This window comes from Mauremys mutica, chromosome 9 (assembly GCF_020497125.1).
Source record: "Mauremys mutica isolate MM-2020 ecotype Southern chromosome 9, ASM2049712v1, whole genome shotgun sequence".
Taxonomy (NCBI): domain Eukaryota; kingdom Metazoa; phylum Chordata; order Testudines; family Geoemydidae; genus Mauremys; species Mauremys mutica.
In genome coordinates this window covers 71,752,125-71,774,359 of record NC_059080.1, presented here as the reverse complement: position 1 = coordinate 71,774,359, position 22,235 = coordinate 71,752,125, and the positions used below count along the sequence as shown (strand labels likewise).

General features: G+C 40.6%; 1 protein-coding gene across 1 annotated transcript in view; it reads left to right on the top strand.

Moving 5' to 3' along the window:
* PID1 (phosphotyrosine interaction domain containing 1) overlaps positions 1–22,235 on the top strand; it is a 166,935-nt gene that overhangs the window by 64,365 nt on the left and 80,335 nt on the right. The window lies entirely within an intron of this gene.

Below are 22,235 nucleotides of genomic sequence, written 5' to 3'. Positions count from 1 at the left end.
TGCAATCCTGGCAATAAATTGCACTTGGATCCTGGCTTCCAAAATTGCTTATTATACTCAACATGTAAGTGTTTTAGTGATGGTGTCATTTCACCTTGGCTGATTTAAACATGATTATCGGTAATAACACTGAGATAAAAGATGAGGGTCCCAGGCCTAAGCACCCTGTTTAGTAATCCTTACTAATGTGCATATAAACCCATTGAAATCAGGCTTGAGATCATATTTAAAAATATAGAATTAGACCTTGAATTAGTTAACCAGCAAGATGACTTTGTCCAATTACAGCAAACCACAGCTCCTGAAAAAGTGTATTTGTCCTCTAAACTGCTTAAGTGCGTAAAGTACTTTCTCTTCTGTGACTGTTTAACAGTAGTGAACAGATCTGCTGGTCTGTCTGGGTATATCTGTTTAAATTAGTTACAAAGCTAGGTTAGCCCAGGGGAGCCACAGATGCTATGGGAGACTGAGCTGGATTCTCATTTGGCTTGTACATCATCAACAGGATTGTTAGCTAAGTTCCAGTTGATGAGCCAGATACATACCTGAGCCCAAAGGTAGTGAGACAATGGTTCCTGTAGTCTTGGGCGTCACCTGTTGTGCAAGATGCCAGCTGTAAAATAAAACTCTTTCTGATGTCACAGTGGTAGATGAAATAGAAATTTCAAGTTACAAGTAAAACTTACAAGATCTTTTGTGCCTGTTGTTTCTGGTAATAGCCATTGAGATATTGCCATTTGGTAGAGGTGTGGAGGGAGAGGTTGCTTGATGGTGGTTTCCTATGCCTTTCACAGCATTCTCAGTAGGTAAAGGAAATGAGTTGTGGGGAAATGAAATACTTTACAGTGTTAGGCTGCTTTTCCCTGGTATGCTGGTCACCAGTATTTTATGAGCAAACCTTTGTTCTAGGAAGTTTGATATTCTCGTGGCTCTTTGCTGCGAGTGCAGCTGAGAAGAGCTCATGTTCAGTATCAAGTGCCATTGCTGCATTGTGTTGATACTGTAGAACACAGGACAAATGAGCCCTACACAATATTATAAGTCATTGCTACTGCCTGAGGTTTCCCTAATGATGTCTTTTGTCCTTTGTGTTGATACATAATTAAATTTGGGCAACATCACTAGTCAAAAGTATGGACTGTGAAGGGTCTGGCTTTCACATCTTGTGTGATGGGGTTAGGCGTAGCAACAGTCTCTGAAAGGAAATTTAACTCTGCTTCTGGGAGTATGATTGTAGCGTTCAAATCAGGGAGTGCTATTTGACTCATCCTTCAGTTCTTTAACAAATGAAATCTCTTGTACTGCAAGTGAAGCATGTTGCAGAATGAGTTGGAATCTGTAGCAGTCAGAATCCTATTCCATATTTAGCTTTTTATGAATTTATGTGAAAAAACATCCTATTTTTGGCTGATGGGCACGTGAAAATATCAGCTACCACTATATACGTATCTTCTTCCCCTACTTGTCAGTGGCAACAACTGTATATCATGTAGTGCTGTAGTCCATCTCCTTGCCAGAATTGTTGCCTACAATGTAGTTTCCGGTGCTTTGTTGAGTTCATCTCAAATGACTCAAGAGATGGGGCTTCTAGTACCTTTCCTGGGAGACCATTCCGTATTTGCATTGCTCTCATGGTTAAGAAGTTTTTCTTAGTTATTAGCCTGATTTTCCCCTTTCCCTATTTTACCTCATTGCTACATTTATTTATCCTTCCCTTCAAATATTTGTAGCTGATTAGGCTTCCTTTCCCCTTGATGCTTAACCTCATTTTTACTTCTGCAGGTAACTTTTTCAATAGCAATTGCTGTTTTTCTTTTGCCCTTTGGTTAGATCCACCAAAGAACCTAGATGAATAATGAAAAACATAGCAAATAGAGTTGGGTAAATAATATGTGACTATCTGCTGGGTGAATAATAGGGAAAATTTAATTGCATAATTTTTTTTTTTTAATTGTGAAATTTAGCTAAATTATTCAGCAAATGTTATTCAGGCAGCTTTACCCTACCACAGTTTCCCCCCACCATCCAGCTTTAGACTGTTGAGTAAATTTGCTCACTAGATTAGTTTCTGAAAAAAATGTTCACCCAGCCTTTTAAAAACCATCAGAGTGCCTCCCGTGTCTGCATTTCCTTAATCTGTATACCTAGACTTGCCTTTTTCCAATCTTATCATATCATTCTAGGCTCAACAACGTGACTCCACCAAGCAAACACACACTAACACAAACAAGATATAATTTACATTTGATTTTGCAGCACAGAACTGTAGTTATTCCACGTTCAAAATTCTAACAGTCCTGGTCGCTCAGTGCAATATTAACTTAGTCAGTGGCACAAGTTCCAGCTCCTTCTTGCTATCCCTGCCCTTCTTTTCTCTACCCTTTTTCTTTGAAATTCTTGACATATAGGCAAGAGCACTGCTGCAGCGTCAGGATTTCAAGACTGAACACCTCAGATGCCATTGCAGACTCTGCTTGTGATTTCATATAGTTCATGATGCAGGCCAGGACAGCCAAAACTTCCTGGGTAGTGTGTGCTGTCAGAGATTCCAATAAATTTCTTAAGATGAACAGACTAATTAATGAGAGAAGTGAGGTCAGAGCCCAGAGTGTAAGCTTGGGTTCTACGTCTACTGCTGACACTGTGTCCTGCTTACGATCTTGGGCAGGATACTCAGGTCTTGATCCTACCTGCTACTGAGACCCCTTATCTCGCAAGAAAGTCAACAACATGAGTGCCAACAAGATTGGATGCTGCTTTTTTCAGCAATACTATGAGGTTTAATGTAGTTAATGTTTGTAGACAATAACAAAAGAAAAGTGTTTAGCATTTTGGTCACAACAATAGTTTTGTCAAGAGAGAAACAAAACATCTTGGTTAATCATGGACCTGTACATATAAATTCACTATGTGAGTAAAACCAAAATACAGCCGGGAAGGGGAGGAGAAGGCTAAGAATAAATGTTTTATTGTTTCTAGCTCACTTGTTGGGCCAGATTTTTAATCGTGGGTTTCTAAATTGCTCCTACCAAAAATTAAATACATATCTTTTTGTATATATACATGAGTGCAATTTAGATTCCCACATATGAAAATTTGGCTCCCCCTTGTTCATATGCTGAGGATTTAGATTTGATTGTAGTTATCTGACTTGTAGCTCTTTGATTATTAATTGCGATGCATGCTTGTGTTTTCAAGTGGAAACTTTCTCTCCTTTCAGCACAACTAAATACTGTAGCATCAGGTAGAGATTGGAAAGTAGGTTGCTCAAAATGGTCGCTTCTCAAAAGTAGCTGCTTCTGTTCTCCCTTTTAACAGATTTTTAAAATTTTTTATCCTTATCCTGTGAAGAAAATCAAATATTATATTAGTTTATGCAGATTTCAAAGCTTCTTGTTTTCTCTCTCTTAAAGCTATGGAGGCATTACAAGGGATTTTGTGTACTCTGCTGCTGCTTTTCCAGGCATTGTTACTGTAATGCAAAAGGACAGAGGTTAAAAATGTTGCCTTGTAACTTGTAAAGTGGTGTCATTGGTTGAACATTTGTATTAAATTATAAGGCTCTTCAATGTGAAGTCTGTATTGAAGAGTCAGTAGTGGTTTCATTCAAATGTAGTGACCCTGCTCTGAGGGCAATTTTCATTCTTCCTGTTTCCATCAGTTTGGATGACATAGTCTCTTATACTTGGATTGACCATGGGGTCTCGATTAGAGCAGCATGAGCCTAGCAAGGAATATTATTAATCAAAGCTGATTTGCCATAGTTTAGGTACAACTCATTCCTTTCCTAGGGATAAGCTCTTGTTAAATGGCAACATACATTTCCATGATACAGCATTTTCAGGTATGATACATTGCCTGTGGTTTTTCTTTTTTATTTAATTGGGAAGATTATTAAATTCAAGCTCTTTGCTCATCTCTGTTGGAAATTTAATATTAACATTTCTGAAATGACTTATGTGAGCTTAATGCTTTTAAAGTTCTTTTCAAATAAGATGGCAGGTAACTTGCATAGGTGGCATTAGTGAGATAATGATGTTTTAAAACCAAATCTGACTCATACTGATAAAGATGAAAAATTAAGAATTAATGGAAGCAGGTATAATGTATGCCTGTTATTCTGGAGTTGGTGAAAAGATATTTTCACCAGCAGTAGAAAGGACCTAATCCTGTGTTTGGAGTTCCCAAACGGTAGTGGTTAGTGTAGTTTTGTGTTCTGTGCATGCTGGGGGTCCTGGCCCACAATTGGAGCTTCTAGGTGCTACTGCAATATACATTATATTAATAATCTTCTGTACCTGGTGTCTGGCATGTCTGTCTGTTGAATGTTGAAGACCTTGGGCCAAATCCTTCTCTTCATGAAACCTGTGTTAGTTCATTAACTTTATTGGAGTTACTTCAGATTTAACTAGCGTGACATAAATTAGAATTTGACGCTCAATGCAAAAATCCATAATTTCTAGAGTTAATAGTAAGCGATTTGCTCTCATGCCTGAAAAATAATGATCTGATTATGTCCCACACAGATAAGAAAATTCTCATCAGGATACTTGTAAAATAGGTGTGCTAAAGTTGCCCTCCTGGGCCTGATTCTGATCTCCACAGGCATTATTTCTCAAATACAAAGAAGTCACTGGAGTTGCACCATTTTGAAAGCTGGGGTAACTAAGAGGATGGGTAGGAACAGACAAAAGTTTAGAATCCATAGAATTTACTGATAAATATCCATGTTAAATTTTACCAAACTCTTGCTTGGGTATTATTTTTTGTCTATTTCTGCATGTCTCTCTTGTCTATGTAGATTGCAAACTCTTTGGGATAGGGAGTTATTGTGTGTCTGTAAAATATCTAGGACAATGGGATTCTGATTCTGATGGGGCGGGGGCTCTTGGTGATGCCATAATACAAATAATAAATAAATAATATAACAATAATAACCACTTGCACTGTCTTTTGGACAGTAACCAGAAGCTGACATGCCAAGTCCCTTTTGGCTAAATATAACACAATAGCCTAATAGTCAGGACCATACCTAACTCCGTCCTTTTCCTCCCAATTTGTTTGACAAATCCCGGATTTGCATCTCAATCACTTAAAGAAAAGTGGCAAACTACTACCCTGTACTACATGTTTACTATTTCCTGCCCATATCTTATACTACTTAAATCTAGATAACCTAGATAGCGAGAAAATAAAATGTGGTGCAAATAAAGCTTTTCTTCTCACTGGAATACTGAGGGTCAGCTTGTGGTCCCTGCCGCTCTGGCCTCTTTGTGCAATCCTGGTGGAGCAGAGGGGTTGAAAAACTGCCCTAGGAGGTCAGTTGAGGTTTCTCCTGGTGTAGGGAAATCCCAGATGACATAAAGTTGGTTTAAGGGGGTTTGTCAGCTGGCAATTTCTTGGCTGGTCTAATGGCACATAGAGATCTTTTACAAGCTGAGGTAATGCCCCCAGGGGGCAGTATAATTTAGAACAGCCGCAGCAGCTTCAGCTTTAGAACAGAGCTCTGGTGCAGCTAAGAGTCCAGGTCTTAATTTAGATTTCAGTTATACAATGAAAGTGCTTGGTTATTTGTGTTCAGATATACGGAATCATGTCTAGTAACTTTCAGATTATCTCTAGATGTGAGGAGTCTGGGTTCACAGGTGCAGTGGAGATCCCCACTCTGAACTAAGCGCACAAGGCAATATTATTCATTCAGAACAGCAGACCATTATGTATTAATACATAACAGAACATGCATTTGCTTTTTGACATCCCTGGTGCTTAAAAATCTACTGTTTTATTTCAATTTCCTTCAGATAATTTAAATACCCTCTAAACCTTTAAACATTTATTGCTAATTTGGCTACTCAAACCACAGTTGGGTAGCTGCTGCATATATTCCGAAACCCCCTTCATCTCATCCTAGACCAAATAAAAATTTTCTCTTTGCAGCTGTAGTGAGGTCAGGAGCAGTTTTCCTGAGCACAGCTGCATCCAGCCATAAATATAATGTGTCTTGCAGCTAGCTAGCTTTTTGATGGTCTTTATTACCATTTTGTTAGATCATAACTTGAAGGTAGCCATTATCTTTTAATAAAGAAACAAATTAAACAACCCAAACAAACAAACTAATAATAAAACCCTAATCTAGGGTCTATTCTTCTTCTTCCACATATGTGAATGGGAAGCACAATGCTTCATTTTCTTTTTGCTTCATTAAGAGCTCTCTATCTGTTATATTTAAGCCATGCACACTTTAGACTGCAAATTGACAGTGTTACTTTAATTGCCAAGTTCTCCTTTCAACTCCTCCCAGCTGCATTAGGAAAAGTGGCACAGATCTTAATTGCTTCAGCGTGTTAGAAGACTATATTCATCAATGGGAGAGTCACTTCAGATTTAACTAGTTACTTCAGATTTAACTAGATTTCGCCAGGTGGTAAAATAGGACTTGGTTTTAGAGGCATGATTTCAAAAACTAGAGGGCACAACAATGCCTTACTCTGGGAAAAATTGCTTGTTAGAACATTCATTTACACTGCCCCCAGATAGTTTTCTTGATCTAGAATTACATGAATTGAAGCATGCTTTGTTTCATTAACCTAAGATTTCAATAGCAAAGTTATTGCAAAATTTTAAGAATAATACTTTGTTTTTACATAAGTTATGTCCATACTTGGAACTGGGGGTGTGGTTCCCAGCTCACATAGAGATCTAGTTTTCATTGAGCTAAAAATAGTAGTGAAGCCGCAGTAGCACAGGTAGCGGTGAGCAGCAGCACAAGATAGGAGCACTGAGTACAAATCCACCCAGATACCGTGGTACATTTTTGGGGCAGCTAGACTATGTCATTGCTTGTCACTGCCCATGCTGCTGTGGCTACGGTACTATTTTTGGCACACTGGAGTGATGAGAGCTAGTGCATGTATGTCAGTGTGAGCTGGGAATCCCATCCTCAGCTCCAAGTGTAGACACAGCCATAGTGGCTTTAATCCAATAGGCTCACAAGGCACTTTAATAACTATGGGCCAAATCCTGTTCTGTGCTGAGCACTGGCAACTCTCACTGAAGTCAATGGGAGTTGCATGTGCTCACCGCCTCTGAGTTTGTCCATGTATGCGATCTGATTCTGTACCATTGAAGTCGGTGGGAGTTTTGCCATTGACTTCAGTGAGAACATGCACCAACAGATGTAGCCTCCTCTGCTGTGAAAGCCAGTAGTAAAGCAGACAACCATTTAAACAGAACATCCTGCACAATATCTGGCGTTGTGACGTTCTCCTCTCTATTGCATATCATTTACTCACCTCATGTGTGGAAATGCCACTGACGTTAGTGGAAGTATTGTGAGTTGGCTGAGTGCAAACTAACTAATAGAACTATGACCTGTGAATGCGAATGGAGAATGATTAGTTCAGAAGATTCTTGATAAGATACCTAGACTTTAAAAATGAACCTATAATCAAAGGATTTAAATTAGTTAAAATGATTTAGTAAAACCTGATTAAGTCCAGCCTGCTTGAAAAAGACCTCTGGCAATGTTCAGTGTTTCACTGTGATGGGATGTATTGTAGCAAATTTTGTTTGCTTATTAGTAAATAGGCATGGTAGGAAAAATGTATTTTGGGTGCAGTAAAAGTTGCCATGTCTTGTCGGATATATTAATGTTCTTGCTTTTTTGTTAGCATTTGCACTGATGACATTTTGCAAGCAGGGGTTCGAACAAAGGGCATCTAGTTCTGGAAGTTTAAATTATACTTCCCTATCTAAAAACCTTCTTGTACATCACATTCACCAGCAAGAGTTGACTACACACATTTATCTGAATGCCTCTTGCTTAGGTATAGTTCCATGGGTTCTAATTTTGAATATATGTTAATTAATTAAAGCTGAGCAGTACCACGTTTATTTATTTATTTTGGGTGTTAAATTGAGAACTGCACCCACAGCACAATCCCTGGGAGTATTGTAAATAATAATATGAAAGGCCCCCCCAGGTACTTGCTCAGACAACTAGCGTCTGCCTGGCTCTTTTACGGACATGCAGTGAGCATGGGAAAGGCACCAGGAGTTTCCTGACACACCTGCATGACCTGCACAAGGGCCAAGTTCCCGTTCCTGAGCAGTCCTGAGTGCTGCTCCCTCTTTACTTCTGTGGGTTGAGCTCACGATCCAAGAGGGCCAGGTAGGAGGTAGGTTTATGGCTGTGTCTTACTGAGCCTTCCACTCCCTGGTGGAACTTGCTGATCATGATGTGGGGAAAGATGGGGCATGAACTGCACATCAAAAAGAGTACTATGGTACCTCTGTGTGCCTGGGAGCTCTGGGAGCATGTCTCCTGCTGTTCCCTTGGGCTGGGGTACGGTGGTCCCCCCTACCTTTTATTATGCACCATGCCTAAGTGGCACAAGCTAGCCCCAAGTGAAGAGAGGTACTACGCAACATGCACTAGGATCCCTCCAGTCAGATGTGGGAGCAAGTTCCAGAGCCAAAAGCACCCCAGCTGACCTCCAATGTTGCAAGAGCACATTATGGAGAGAGGAGGTCATTCAGGTAGCCAGTGCTTGCTCATATGGATATAATACACAAAACCACTATGCTATGCATCAGTTAAGGTTGGAGATGTTTTCTGTGACCTAAACCAAAACTTCAGAAGCAAGGAAATGAAAATATTATGGTATCAATCACAATCAGCCCATAACCTCTTCTCCTGTACCTAGAGACACAAACCTCATTGCTACCATAACCACCATCTGCTACATCTAATTCACTATAATCTTAACTCTGCCCATGTATTTGAGAAATTATTTGCACTTCTCTCAAACCATGAAAAGTGTGCTTGCGTCATCATAATGAGCCTGTCTTTCTAAGTTTGCTATGCTATATGCATATTTAATATTGTTTTGGAAACCTGGCAGACCAGATAACCCTGTTACGTGGTGTGCTGTAAACCTACCAAAAAAAGAGTGAGTTATCTTGAAATTTGGGAACCTTGTGAAGCACATAAAATCTAAGGAAGTATAATCAGCTGTTTGCCCAAGATCTTCCACAGCTTGTGTTAGATTAATTGAGTTTTGGTTAAATAAATGGAGACCATTCCATCATGAACAACCAGGGGAAGGAATTTGGAGCCCGAGAAAAATTTCTAACGTAGGAAGAAGTCTGTTTGGGTGGATTTGGGTGGGTTTTTTTTATTGCAGAGCTTGGTGGTTTTAACTGCCTTTGATTTAACAAAAGCTTTAATTGGAAATCATCATCCCTTAGTCTCGTTAGCAAGAGATGCCAATCAGAAGAAATAATCTAAATTAAACCTTTTAATGTAAAACAATTATTTAAGGCTCTGAACAATTTATATTGCAATTTGTTATGGAAGAAATAATTATTCACATTCAAAGCATAAAATGCAAATAAGTAGAAATCGAAACTAAGCCATTTGGACCCTGTGTGGCTTGATTGAGAATCATCATTAATTATTTATTCATTCCTGAATGTCACGCGCAGAACAAAGAATAAACCTGTCACAAATGCTGACCCTCTCTGTGTTAAGAAGAAAATCAGGAACTTTTCATTGGTAGATGTTTATCAATTCTTTAGCATATATAATACTTTGGATCCGAAATACTTTGGAATATCTGAATAGGGATCAGTCATCCTCTGCAGTGCAGCCATCATGGGGTGCTCTAGTGGATAAGTAGTGCTATATGGGGCAGGTCCTCAGCTGGAGTACATTGTCATAACTTCAGTGGAGATATGGCAATTTACACCAGCTGATGATCTGCCCCTAAATCTTTAATTGCGTGATAATATACAGGTTCTCAAATTGATTTTTTTCTACAACCTTAAATCCAGATGTGTACCCTCTTTGTGGCACTGAACTCTTAATGGGCTCAATCCAAAGTCTTCTGAAGTCAATACAGGGCCCCCATTGACTTCTGTGATCTCTGGATTGGGGCCTATATGCCATACAAATAGCATCCATATGAAAACTATGCCATATACCGTAGCTAGACAACATTCTATGGATGAACTATAACAGAGAGAAACAATGAAAATGTGCTGGCATTTGTTGAGAATTAAGACAACATTAATTCCCTCAGTGGTTACAACCTTCTCAGTGGTGTTTCTTTAATGTGTATTGCTGTTCATTGTGTTTCATTACAATTAAATACATTGCATCTGGAAACAAAAATAAATTTTATATCAGTCTCTGGAAAACTTCAATTTTCAAGGTACTTGTAGTTGTCTAATTAGAAATATGTCAGTACCTTTCAGTGTGGTAATATACAAGAATAAATTCTGGACACAGTTCTCAGTCAAACAGTTTAATATTTTCAAGTCCACTCGTAGAAGAAATATTTACATTTTGTTAGTGCATTTTGAAGATTTAATACAAATACAGAATTCTATAGAAGTGTAACTAGAGTGATAACCAAACAAGTCTAATCAAATTAGACACTGTTAATACAACATTGTACATGTGTTTCTGTGAGGAACTACTTGTAGTACTGACATTAATTACTGTTCAATGGTGTACGTGTCTGCAAAAGAATGGAATATCCTCCTAAACGTATGATACATGGGTACTGAGAAAATTATTAAAGTACATACCTTGGGGAGAAGTGAACGTGTTGTAAAAAAATGTGTATCCATAGCCATAGAAGTGTCTCCAACCCGAAACTTGAAGTTGCTGACATGTAGCCATTCTAAGGATCTGGCCCCTTGTGGCAATGAAATTAGTGTAAACATTCAGTGATGAGAAAAAATTACAAAGATGTAACATGTTTTTTAAAAAAAGAAAATATGATTTTATATGACATTATTTATGAAATACTGTATGATCATGTACTAAAGATTGTATCGTAATGTCTATACACAAAAAGCTAGAATTAAGGTTGTGTTGTACAGCCCTAAAGGCAGGATGCTGGAGTTTAGTACAGTGACAACTGTGAAGCCCTGGATATCCACAGATTTGTTACAATATTTGTTCTGGGATTTTTGGTGCTGAAGAAAGGGCCATGCTCATCATGCTCATGTCTGCAAGGTCTTTTGGTCATAGGAGTTAACCAGTTCTGTGATAACCAGGATTCAGATATCTTGTACTTAATAGCTTTTGACACTCGACATTAAAACAAAATTGAAATTCATTATAGTGGTTACTCTGAGCAGACGCTGAAGTCACTGTCAATTGTTTTGTTATGGAGTGTCCTTGAAAAATGTTTCCATCTTTGTATAACTGCTTCAGTTTCAGGATGGAGCCACTAGAAACTTCTTCGATCTGATTTGTCAGAGTGATATCCAGGCTAGGTCTCCATGGTTACTGAAGCATGCTGGGTAGCAGGATGGCTCTTCATGATAATTAGTGTAGACACTGCATCTTTGCTTTGTATTGGCTCTTGTAGAAAAAAACATCCTTCATTTCTAACACTTGAAGCCATTCTTTAATGTAAATCTGGTAGCACTGGGTTCTCTGGGTGTTATTCCTCCTGCCCGCCAAATACCATTAAAGAATGTGCTTCTGTGCAGCAGCACAAAATCAGATGTGACAGATGTTAGCTAGACCTTGTTAGACAATGCTTCTTTGTGAAAAATATAAATGAATGCATCTTTATTAACAGGGGTGGCTCTAGGAATTGCGCCCCCCCCCCCAAGCAGGGCGGCACGCCACGGGGGGCGCTCTGGCGGTCGCCGGTCCTGCGGCTCCGGTGGACCTCTTGCAGACGTGCTTGCGGAGGGTCCTCTGGTCCCGCAGCTCCGGTGGACCTCCCGCAGGCACGCTGGGGTCTAGAGCCGGCCCTGTTTATTAATCCATGGAGGTATTTAATGTTGCAACTCTTCTGAAACCACTGGTATTAGGTTTGATTTACTTGGACAGTATTGCATTTAGATTCTAACATGCATACATATGTATGAACACGAGTATCCCAAAATTAGAAGGTGTATTGCACCACAGACGTTTGATACTGCACACAGAATGCCCATGCTGTTCCAAGCTAATGTGAGCCTTCCTAGCAATTCATAATACTTTCTAATTGCTATATACTAGTCAATGTCAATTTTCCTCTTGTGGCTGATCCTGCCCGTGCAAAGCACCCCTTGAAGCCAATGAGATTTTTGGTATACAAGAATGTTGGAATTGGACTGCAAATCCACTTATCTGTTGTAAGACACTGTGGGCCTGATCCACAGCCCCTTGAGATCAATGGGAATATACAATAATATAATTATACTCCTTTATATATGATACTTTAATAACAAGTGTGTTCATTTAAGCAAAGAAAAAATGTATCTAGCACACATCTCCAATTCTACTGGCTTCCTGTTCTTTCTACCACCATTTCATTATAATCTATTATACCAAATAATTTGTAAATATGTTCAGATTGGGTATAGAGGAATGTTTCCGACTCTTCAGAGGCTGATGTCCATGTCTTATACTAATGATGCCATAATATTTAGTCTTATGAAGAAAAAAACCTCTGCTTTTTGATGGTTATTTAATAAAATATGTTGTATCCTAACAGACAACACCCTCAGGCTCTTCTAGGCAATTTTAAGTCTGCGGGAGGGTGCATTTTACGTGTTCTGTTGTTGAGAAGCTACATTTGATATGAATTCTTAGTGTTCTATAGGAAATGCTTTCCTGATGGGTCACGATTCATTGAGTTTCCGCTTTTTTAGAGCTTTTTAGCTATTCTAGGAATAGCAATTGCAGCAGAATCATGAAAATTGTTCCAATTTTAAACTTGATGAATTTCCTTTCTTGTGATTATTACCTCACCTGACTGAGTCATTACATTTTTCATTAGTTATCAGTTGTCTTATTCTAGTATGTCTGAGAATCTGTGGTAATAGCCATTAAGCTGTACTGAGTTAAAGCACACTAGGGAACCTATAGTGCACACCAGCAGGGTCTACATGGACCAATTAATATACAACATGTTGGCGTGCTTTAGACATCACACCCCTGTAGAGTGCATTACCCCACTCTACAAGCTCTGTTACTCTGTTCATAGTAACTAAATGTTGACCAAATCTTCAGCTGATGTAAATTGGAAGAGCACTGTTAACACTGGTAAAGTTTTGCTGTTTTACACCAGCTGAGGATCTGGCTTTCTGCTTAATAGGGTTTGAAGGATCTGGACCTTAGTTTAGATAACTAACAAAACAAAAAAAAAGTATTACACAGTGTGAGGAAATTGATGAGGTAATTCATTTTCATCTTCAGTTTCTTCCCCACCTACAGTGCTTTCATATGAAGTTATTTTTCCTGGTGATTACATGGTATCCTAGTAGCAGTGCTCTCAAGATTTAGAGGGCATGTCATCAGTTTTGCACCTGATAATTAATAAAACTCAGGATGTCTATAGTCTTGCATTTATTGGGCTGCCAATATAGAATTGAGTCACGGAAAAGGAAACTATATTTTAAGCATAGTGAAAGGCAAAGAGAAGTTAGGAGGAAAAATTGGTAAATTGTACATGTCTGGTGCTTTACAAAATTCTAGCTGGTGTGACAGTTATAAAGGTGATGTTGCTGCTACTGACAGATTCATTGACTTCTCTGCTGCTACAAAATTGCTAATGAACAATTATACAGGTTTTTTTCAGATCAGCAAGTGTGATGTGTCTCAGTTTGCTTTTTGCAGGAAGTGCTTCCGAGTGCAAAATAGGGGAGAAAACCAAGCCTAGCGCAGACAGAAATCACTTTAAAAATATTTGAAAGATTGAAGAAGGAAGTGTCTAAAAATAGGTACAGTGGAGTATCTGGTTGGTGGGGAGGGAGGAGAAGGAAAAGGAAAATTGAAATGAGGTTAGATAAATATGTGAGCCATGATTATTTTGAGTGTTTTTGCAGTCAACTCTAAGTACCTGTCTGGATGTTTAGACTGGAACAGGATAGAAGACTGGTTTCTACTGCTTTATTGAAACTGTTGATGTGACTGAATTGTCAGAGGGCTAAGAATAACTTGCCCCTGCTGACATCAGAAACACTTTTATAGAGCTTACTGTTCACCTTACCTTTTCAGTTATCTGACGCTATCTTGGAAATGCTTTTGTGCAATCCTTGTTAAATGTATGAAGTCTCTGGGCTGGATCCTCAGCTGATGCAAATCCATCTTCTTCCTTTGACTTCACTAGTGCCATGTCTGTTTACACCACCTGAGAATCTGGTATTCTCAGTGTAATAAATCATGTGGAAATTCTGATGATTGAGAGCAAGCTATTAATTAAAATAAAGTACTAGAATATAGCAGATGTGAACCAATGCTGTGTTTGCCATTTGTTATTAAACGGAAGTGTTAAAAATATCAAATAATCCTTGCAATAATGTTTATTACATTAAAAAAAAACAACCTTGGCAGTGAATTGAAGAGAGGGGTGTTTTGTCCCTGGAACTTTGCTTTAAGTCTGAAGTTCTTAATAAAACAAATAGGATTTTGATTCAGCCACAAGTGGACATCGATTTCTATAATTTAATATGATTTGGCACAGTTTACAGCCCTTACTTAGAAATTGCCCAGGAGTGAGCTAACATAGTGACTTCAATTACCACTGACTTCTTGACAAGCTACTCTAAGGGTTTTATTCTCAAAGAATTTGCTTATCGTTGAGTATCCTTTGCTAACACTAAGGATCTTTTATGTGCTGCAGTTAGGGTGTGCCTGAAGGATGAAGTTCACTTCTGTGGGGCTGTGCAGGGTTGAGGAGTGCCTTGGGAAAGTGGCAGTGTAGGGGCTCCCGTGTACCCAATGGCTGTAGCAGGTGAGACTTTCACCCCAACCACAAATACACTGTACAGTGTGACAGGGCTGCAAGGGAAGTCACACACACTACAAATAATAGTCCTTCTGGGTGCAGGCCCCTTATCAGGAAGTTTGTTTTATTGGAGGGGAAATTACTTTAAGGGGGTTCTACTGTATCAGCTAAAATAGGGGATAGATAGGACAAGAACACTATACACCTGGTGCTACCAGAAATTGTGTCCCCCTAGCCTACTGTAGAAGAGAGACAGTGAAACGTGACATGTTTCCCAACTGAATAACTTTTTGAGTTGCAGGCTCTGAAATATATACCACAAGACAGTCGCTTCTTGTTATTTTACTGGGATACACTACACATCTCCAGTCAACTCTGCCTTAGCAATTACAGCACACAGTGGAGCTTTTTTTCTGTAAAATTCTCTCTCTCCCCACCCCACCAGGATGGACAGACACATGCATACATGTACCTACCTTCCTGGATCTGTTTTATATGATCAGTGTTTAATGTTGATGTATTTCGACACTGAATATTCTGATGCATATTTATACATGGAGTAAATCTGTTTTTCTTATGTTATTTTAGCTATTACTGAGTAAAAGCTGGCAACGAGAACCTAAAATGAAATTTATTTAGTGTGGTTCTGTACAATAGATATTTTTTCTGTCAACTTTTCAGGCTTTGTGCGTAATAGGTGAGCCTGGGCCAAATTTGGTTCAGGAACTGAATAAACCGGCTGTGGAATATGAGTTTCTTGTGTGCCTCCTTACTTTATCTGCAGCACAGTCTGCACTTCCGTTCACTTCAGCTTGGTTTTGTTACAAGAGTCTGGATTATGTATTATATGGATTTCTCTTGTCTGCATCCCAGTTGTGTCTGGAGCAGTGCTTCAGTGAGGTAGTGTAAGGAGGCTACATTCTTCTCAGTTGATGCTCAGAAGCTTCAGCCTGCAGTGGAGACAGCAATGGGAGTTTTGCCTGTGTAAGGACGACTACAAGTTCTGGCCCTCAAGTGACCATGCCATTTGTGGCTATATGGGTCCTGGCGCTAACATGAGTGTGCAGGTGGGGCTGGAGGGTGTGTCCAGTGGTTGGAGTGCTAGTCTGGCACTTGAGGGACCCAGATTCAAGTCCCTGCTCTGACACAGACTTCTTATGTGACCTCAGGCAAGTCACTTAGGGTCAGATTTTTCAAAGGTATTTAGGTGCCTAACTCCAACAATGGGACTTAAGCAGCTAATGTTCTTAGAGGGATTTTTCAAATATACATTTTTAGGCAGCTAAAGTCCTGTGAACATCTGGCCCTTAGTTTCTGTGTGCCTCAGGATAATAACATTTCCCTACCTTACACGGGTGTTCTGGTAATGGGGGCTGGATAAGTATCATAGACCAGTGCAAGGGGCCTTCCAGCTGGGCACCCTACAGAAGGGCCACAGGCAGCCAGAAACAGTCTGTACCTTGTGCCTTCGGTAGCATAGGAACTGCTCCTTCCATACACTTACAAATCACCCCAAAGCGGGAGGAGGTGGCCTGTATCCCTTTCCCCACAAGGCCTGAAGAGCTAGAGGTCCTGTGCGGAGAGTTGGCGCAATGTATGAGCTCCCTCTGCATGACCGGGAGTTGAGGAAGGATATTCCTCCTCGTCATGGCCTCTAGTTTAGAATCAAGGATAATATTTTATTTTCTGGGGGTTAGATCTATGTGGGGAAAGGTGTTTTGTGTGTGTGCTAGGGGACTGCATTCTGCCAGCTATCAGGAAGGGAGATAGTAAAATAATGCATAATTTAATTTTTTTCTTGTTACTTGTGCCAGGGACATCCAATACATAGCATACATAGCATTCTTCAAATGGGCAATACTGGCAACAATGACTGGTAATTTAGAAAAGATGGGGCTGAACTACTAATAGGGTTTATATTCTTTTACTGCTACTTCAGGTTGGATTGTTTCTTAGATTTTTGTTGTTGTTGTTGTTGATAAAACAACAGAGTTAAGTTTTAGCCAGGTGAGCAGGACTTAGCGGTGCAGCTCAGGTCAATGTTAATTGTTTCATTTTTCCTAAAGACATAATTCCAATATTTAGCAGGAGTAAGAAATGGAAAATTGCTAATGAAGACCTCTAACCTGAAAATATTTTTTCTTTCTCTCTTCTATGAAACCAGTACTCAGATTTTACCTGGATAATTTAATGTAATTTAACAAAACACATTTATCTTTGTGAATTACTAGATTGCATATTATTATTATTATTAACATAGGAACACAGAGATTGTCAAACTGGGTCAGATCCATGGGCCATCTAGTTCAGTGTCCAATGCCAGCTGATTCTGAGAAAGACTGGTGTGGGATCATCTACCCCCACGATGAAGGTTTCATCCTAATCCCTAATAGTTAGAACTTGATTTAAAATCTGAAGCAAGGTGTTCTGTATCCCTTGAAAAATTCTTCTTTCAGCATTATCTAAATAATATTATTTATTTGTATTGTGATGGGCTAGTTAATGTAAAAACATAACAAAAAGATGAACCTGTTGCATAATAAATGGCATTAGGCTAGTATCTAGTGTTACATGCATGCACGTCTAAGAACAAAAAGAGGATAATATTAGGAGAAAAAAGGGAAAAACTGTTCCAAAGATCAGAGTTTCTGATTCATAAGCACTCAAATTTTGGCAGAAATCAGTTAGTTATGGGTTGTCACTGGGTTAGCTGCCACTCACTGAGGATGTTGCTAGGGGGTATTTGGAAGTGCTGCCAACACTGAGGATTTTTTGTAGGTGTCCATCTGTACACTGATATACAGCTATTCAGCAGCTGTAAATGTCCTCACACACTAAATCATACTTACACTTGCTCAGATCTTTCTATCCCTTCCATGGCCCTCCACGAAGGAAAGAGAAATAGAACCAGAAGGATTAAACATAATGCTGTCTGGTGAAGCTTGCTTGATATGGCAAGGGGTGATGTGACCCTGCTCGTCAGTTTTGATTTGCATTGGTTCACAGTGCTCCTCCCGTGAACACCAAAACTCAGATTTACCTAGGTACTTGGTCCACAGTGGTGAACCACATGGTGGACTAAGCACAAGGCTGAGAACCAGACACTGTTCTTGCTGTTGTTGTTTGACTTTGCACAAATCACTTACTCTATCTGCCTCAGTTTCCCCATTTGTAGCCCTTTGAAGTTGATTTAATGCTGGTTCAGGTTTGATGTAAAGTACCGTGTTGTTTTTGTACAAAAGAAGTCATCTTAGATCCCATGGCATGGTCCTCTGCTTGCCCAACATAAATGAGGAAGGAGTTGCCAAAGTGGCTCTAAGGCACTCTTCTCCCCTAACCTGAGGGCCATTATTCACAGGTCTGGTCCTGGGGCATAAACCAGAGCATCCAGAATTCAGGGAAGCCCTAGTATCACACTCTTTCCCCTGGCCATGTTCCCTACGTTAGCTGCAACAAAGGAAGTGTGCGAAGGAGTTTGCTCCTTGCAGGTGCACCTCCTACACACCTGGGAAATTAGCTTTCACCCCATCTGGTGCCCTTTACTCTCATTTGCTCATGTCATGGCCTCTCTCACCCCACCCCCCTGACTTGGGGTGCTCCCTCTTTGTGACTTAGCCCTCCAGCCAAGTCACTATATAGTCATTCCCTCCTCCCCGTCCAGGGTAACAAAATCCAACCAGACAAGTTGTCTGCATGCCATCTCAGGCAGTCTTCTCTCCCAAGTCCAGATCCTGTGCCACATCGCCAGTGTTCGTTAGGAGAACCTGGGCCACCTACTATTCCGGATTCCATTCCATGGACATCTACACAGGGATAAAAAACCTATGGCTGGCCGGGATCAGCTGAGTTGAGTTAATGGGGCTTGGACTCTGGGGGAGAGGGGGAATCACTGCATGAACATTTGGGCTCAGGCTGGAGCCTGAGCTCTGGGACCCTGAGAGGGCTGAAGGTCCCATAGCTTGGGCTCCAGCCTGAGCATTTACACAGAGATTTTTAGCCTGCAGTCCGAGTCAGCTGGCCTGGGCCAGCTGTGGCCATGCCGTGGGTCTTTTATCCCTGTGTAGACGTACCCTATGGCTAGTCACCTAGGACTGCTCAGTCTCAGACACTCTTGCTGTTTCCGTGGACTCTTTCCTACCCCATCTCTCTCTGTCTCCTTGCCTCTGCGTTTACCACCAGAGATTCCTTTGCTCCCTATGGCTACTTCACCTCCCTAGGCCTTTTGTAAGACTCCCTAGTCCAGGGCAGGACCTAGGATTTACTCTGCGTTTGGATTTTCTCGTTGTCCCTGACCAACTCCTTTTCCCTCTCGGGAGTGACTGCAGACCTCCTTCCCACAACCCCTTGCTGTTCTTATTTCCCTGGCTTTATACTCCCCTAGCTGGGCTTCACCTGCAGTTAGTGCTTATCAATCCCTAGGTTCCTTTCAGATGCAGTACAGAAGGTTAACTGGCCCCTTCTGGCCCCCATTAACCTATTCGGGGCTTGTGTGGGGTGGGCCCCCCAACACAAGGTGGTCTAGGAGATGTCATTGGTTCTTGCCCTCCAGAGGGAACTTGCTGTATTTGGGTGATCCACCCATTGCTGGTGATGCTGACTTTAAGGCTGCTTTCTGCTGATTATGCGGTGCAAATTGGCCCCAATACAGGGAAAATCTAGATCCATATTTGCATGGTGTAGACACTTTTCAAACCCTGGCTATACACTCCCAAATTTACCATTGCTATTTTGTAGTCACACCTGGGATTAAAAGAGAAACCTTTTGTAATTGAATCTCACTGATTCCTTGTACTCCAAGTATCCCCCCCTTGTCTAATACTTAAATTGTAAGCGGTCTGGAGCAGAGACCATGTTTGCCTCTGTGTTTGTACAGGTCCTAACACAATGGGGTGCTGTTCCTTGATTAGGTCTCCTAGGTGCTATGGTAATACAAATAAATAATATTAATGCCCCTCTCCACCATCTCCCTAACCCCCCAACAAAAATGGATCTCTGTGTGGGGCTGTGGGTGAGAGGAAGAACAGGAATAGCTTTTGCTTTATCTTCTTGGATCCACTCCATAGCCTCCCTCAGAGAAGGCCTGCAGTTTCATTTCAGGCCTGAGCATAAAATTAAATAACACGTTAATTCTCAGTATTCCCCATCATGAGATCACACAATGGGAATTAAATTTTTTCATGTCACCACTGCACACAGACTGCTTATCCTCCAGGGTATTTGTAATTTCATGGCAGAATTCCTGTGATAAATCAGTGGAGTGAAGTCCCAACACTTTGGCCGTTTGGACCTTTGTAACATGAGCTTTACTAACGCACAAACATTTGTGGGTAAGTTCAGTTCTGCTTTCGTGATCTCTCTAAATTGGTCAGGTGCCCTCACTTGACAATTAAGCATCTTGTCAATGTTATCATTAGAGTCAAAAACTTCATCTTGACTTTTACCATGTTAAATAGTATGTGAGCTATAACATGACATGGCCAGGATTATGATGATCTAAACACTTCTGGACTGCTCCACTGCAAGGCATGGGAGGGGGAGGAGAGGCCTTGAGTTATGTAGTGAATTATTACATTGTAATGTCTTACAGTACTGGAATATTGTATTCATTCAATTTTTTTCCATTGTAAGAAAAACATTTGGGGAGGGAGGAAAGAGACAAGAAATTATGATGCTTTGGATTATAAACATAAATTTGATTTTTCTCTTTGGAAATGTATTTCATTTTTGTTCTCTATTTTCAGTTAAATTTACTTCAGCATAAGAAAATGACAGATTACAGGACCGCTTATGCTCCTAATGTTGTGGAGGCTTTCTACATACGAGCCCCGCCACTCTTTGGATTACATAGATAACAATAAATGTCATGCAAGAAGATGTAAAAGGATGTGGTAAAAGTCCCAGACGTAGTCCAGAGTTGCAGTTTCTTCAGAGCTGTCTGAGCTTTTCCTTACGTGCAGACTTCATAATAGAAGTGCTTGGGAATCCTGTTAATTATTTTGAAGACATTTTTGTATGACATGTTGTCTTGTGAGTTGAAAATCTGAGCATCTGTTAAACACATGAAGGGGAAACTCTTCCAGCTCCTAACAATGAACACAAGCAGGTGGAGCAATTCCAAGTCTTGAGCAACACATTGGAGCCTTCCTCAGTATAATATGCATGGGGTGATGCACAATCTCTGTAGCTGAGCGGCTTCAGAAAAGGCTGTATTTGCAGGGTATGTACAATACAAGGACACTTATTTTTCATTGTGCAATAGGAAAGTATCACATACAGATTGGGGCTGGCACATGTGTGGGTGCATTAGCTGAAGGACAGCACAGGGAACCTCCCTCTCCAGTTGCAGGGCATTGTAACATAAGGGTCACCCTGATGTACAGTCTCTGTAGAATGTTTAGCAGGAGTTCACCCACCTCACTAACAACATGTTAAAAGGGAAGCATGTTTGGGGCTAGATCTAGATCAGAACATCGCCGATAGGGGCCCCCTCTCCGTTCTAAGGGCATTAGAATGGCAGTGGTGTTTGGTGCGGTGGTGGCATCAAGTGTTTGAAGCATTTCTCTGGACCAGTAAACTAAGTGCTGCATTTAGGACAATCAGAGGGCTTGTGTTCTTCAGAGCAAAAATCTAGATCCAGAAACGAAAAGTGGACCGCTGCAGAAAACGTCTGGAAAGAAGCTCCTGGTCTGACTACCTGAGATGATGAATGGCCATCTGGCAGCAATTCGTACTTAATTTATATGCACTTTTATAGAAATAATTTTTACAGAACAGCTCTCAAAGCTATTTACTGTGAATTAATGAAGTCTCAACAATCCTGTGAGGTAAGTATTATACCCATTTTGTATATGGGCAGATTTAAAGATCAGAGAGTTTAGGTGTTAGATCCACAAAGTGGTACAGGCACTTAGCTGCCACTTTACGCACCTACATCCAATATTTAGATCCTCAAAACCTCTGCTCATTTGCCACCTAACCCTGTAGGCACCTAAATTTCCACCAGCAAAGTACCGGTGGCACCTAAAGATCTGCCAGCAGGCATGCAAAAAGCCGCCTACAACCTGATGCCTGGCACCTAAACCTTGGTAGGATTCTCAGACTAGGAGTTCTCCCTTCAATCCCGTCTACAGGCCCAATCCAGTAGGCATTTTCAGAGGCTGCCTGAGAGCACGCCTACTGGATCAGGCCCTGCAAAAACACAGCTGGAGGAGGTGGTTCTTTTCCTTTTGCTATATAGCTCAATGGTTAGACTACTCACCTGGGGTGTAGGTGACCCAGGTTCAAATTCCTGCTCTGCAACTAGGAGCGAACCTAGCTCTCCTAAATCCCAGCAGAGTGCTACAATTACTGGGAATTCTGGGATTTTCTTGGGAGTGGGTGGGAGAGGGGGTCGAGTGGGGCTGTCTCATTCTCTCCTGGTGAAGCTGTTCCATTGTGTATAAATAATTAAATATTCAGAGAGAGAATGTGAGTGATAGTATAGTCTGGTGTTTG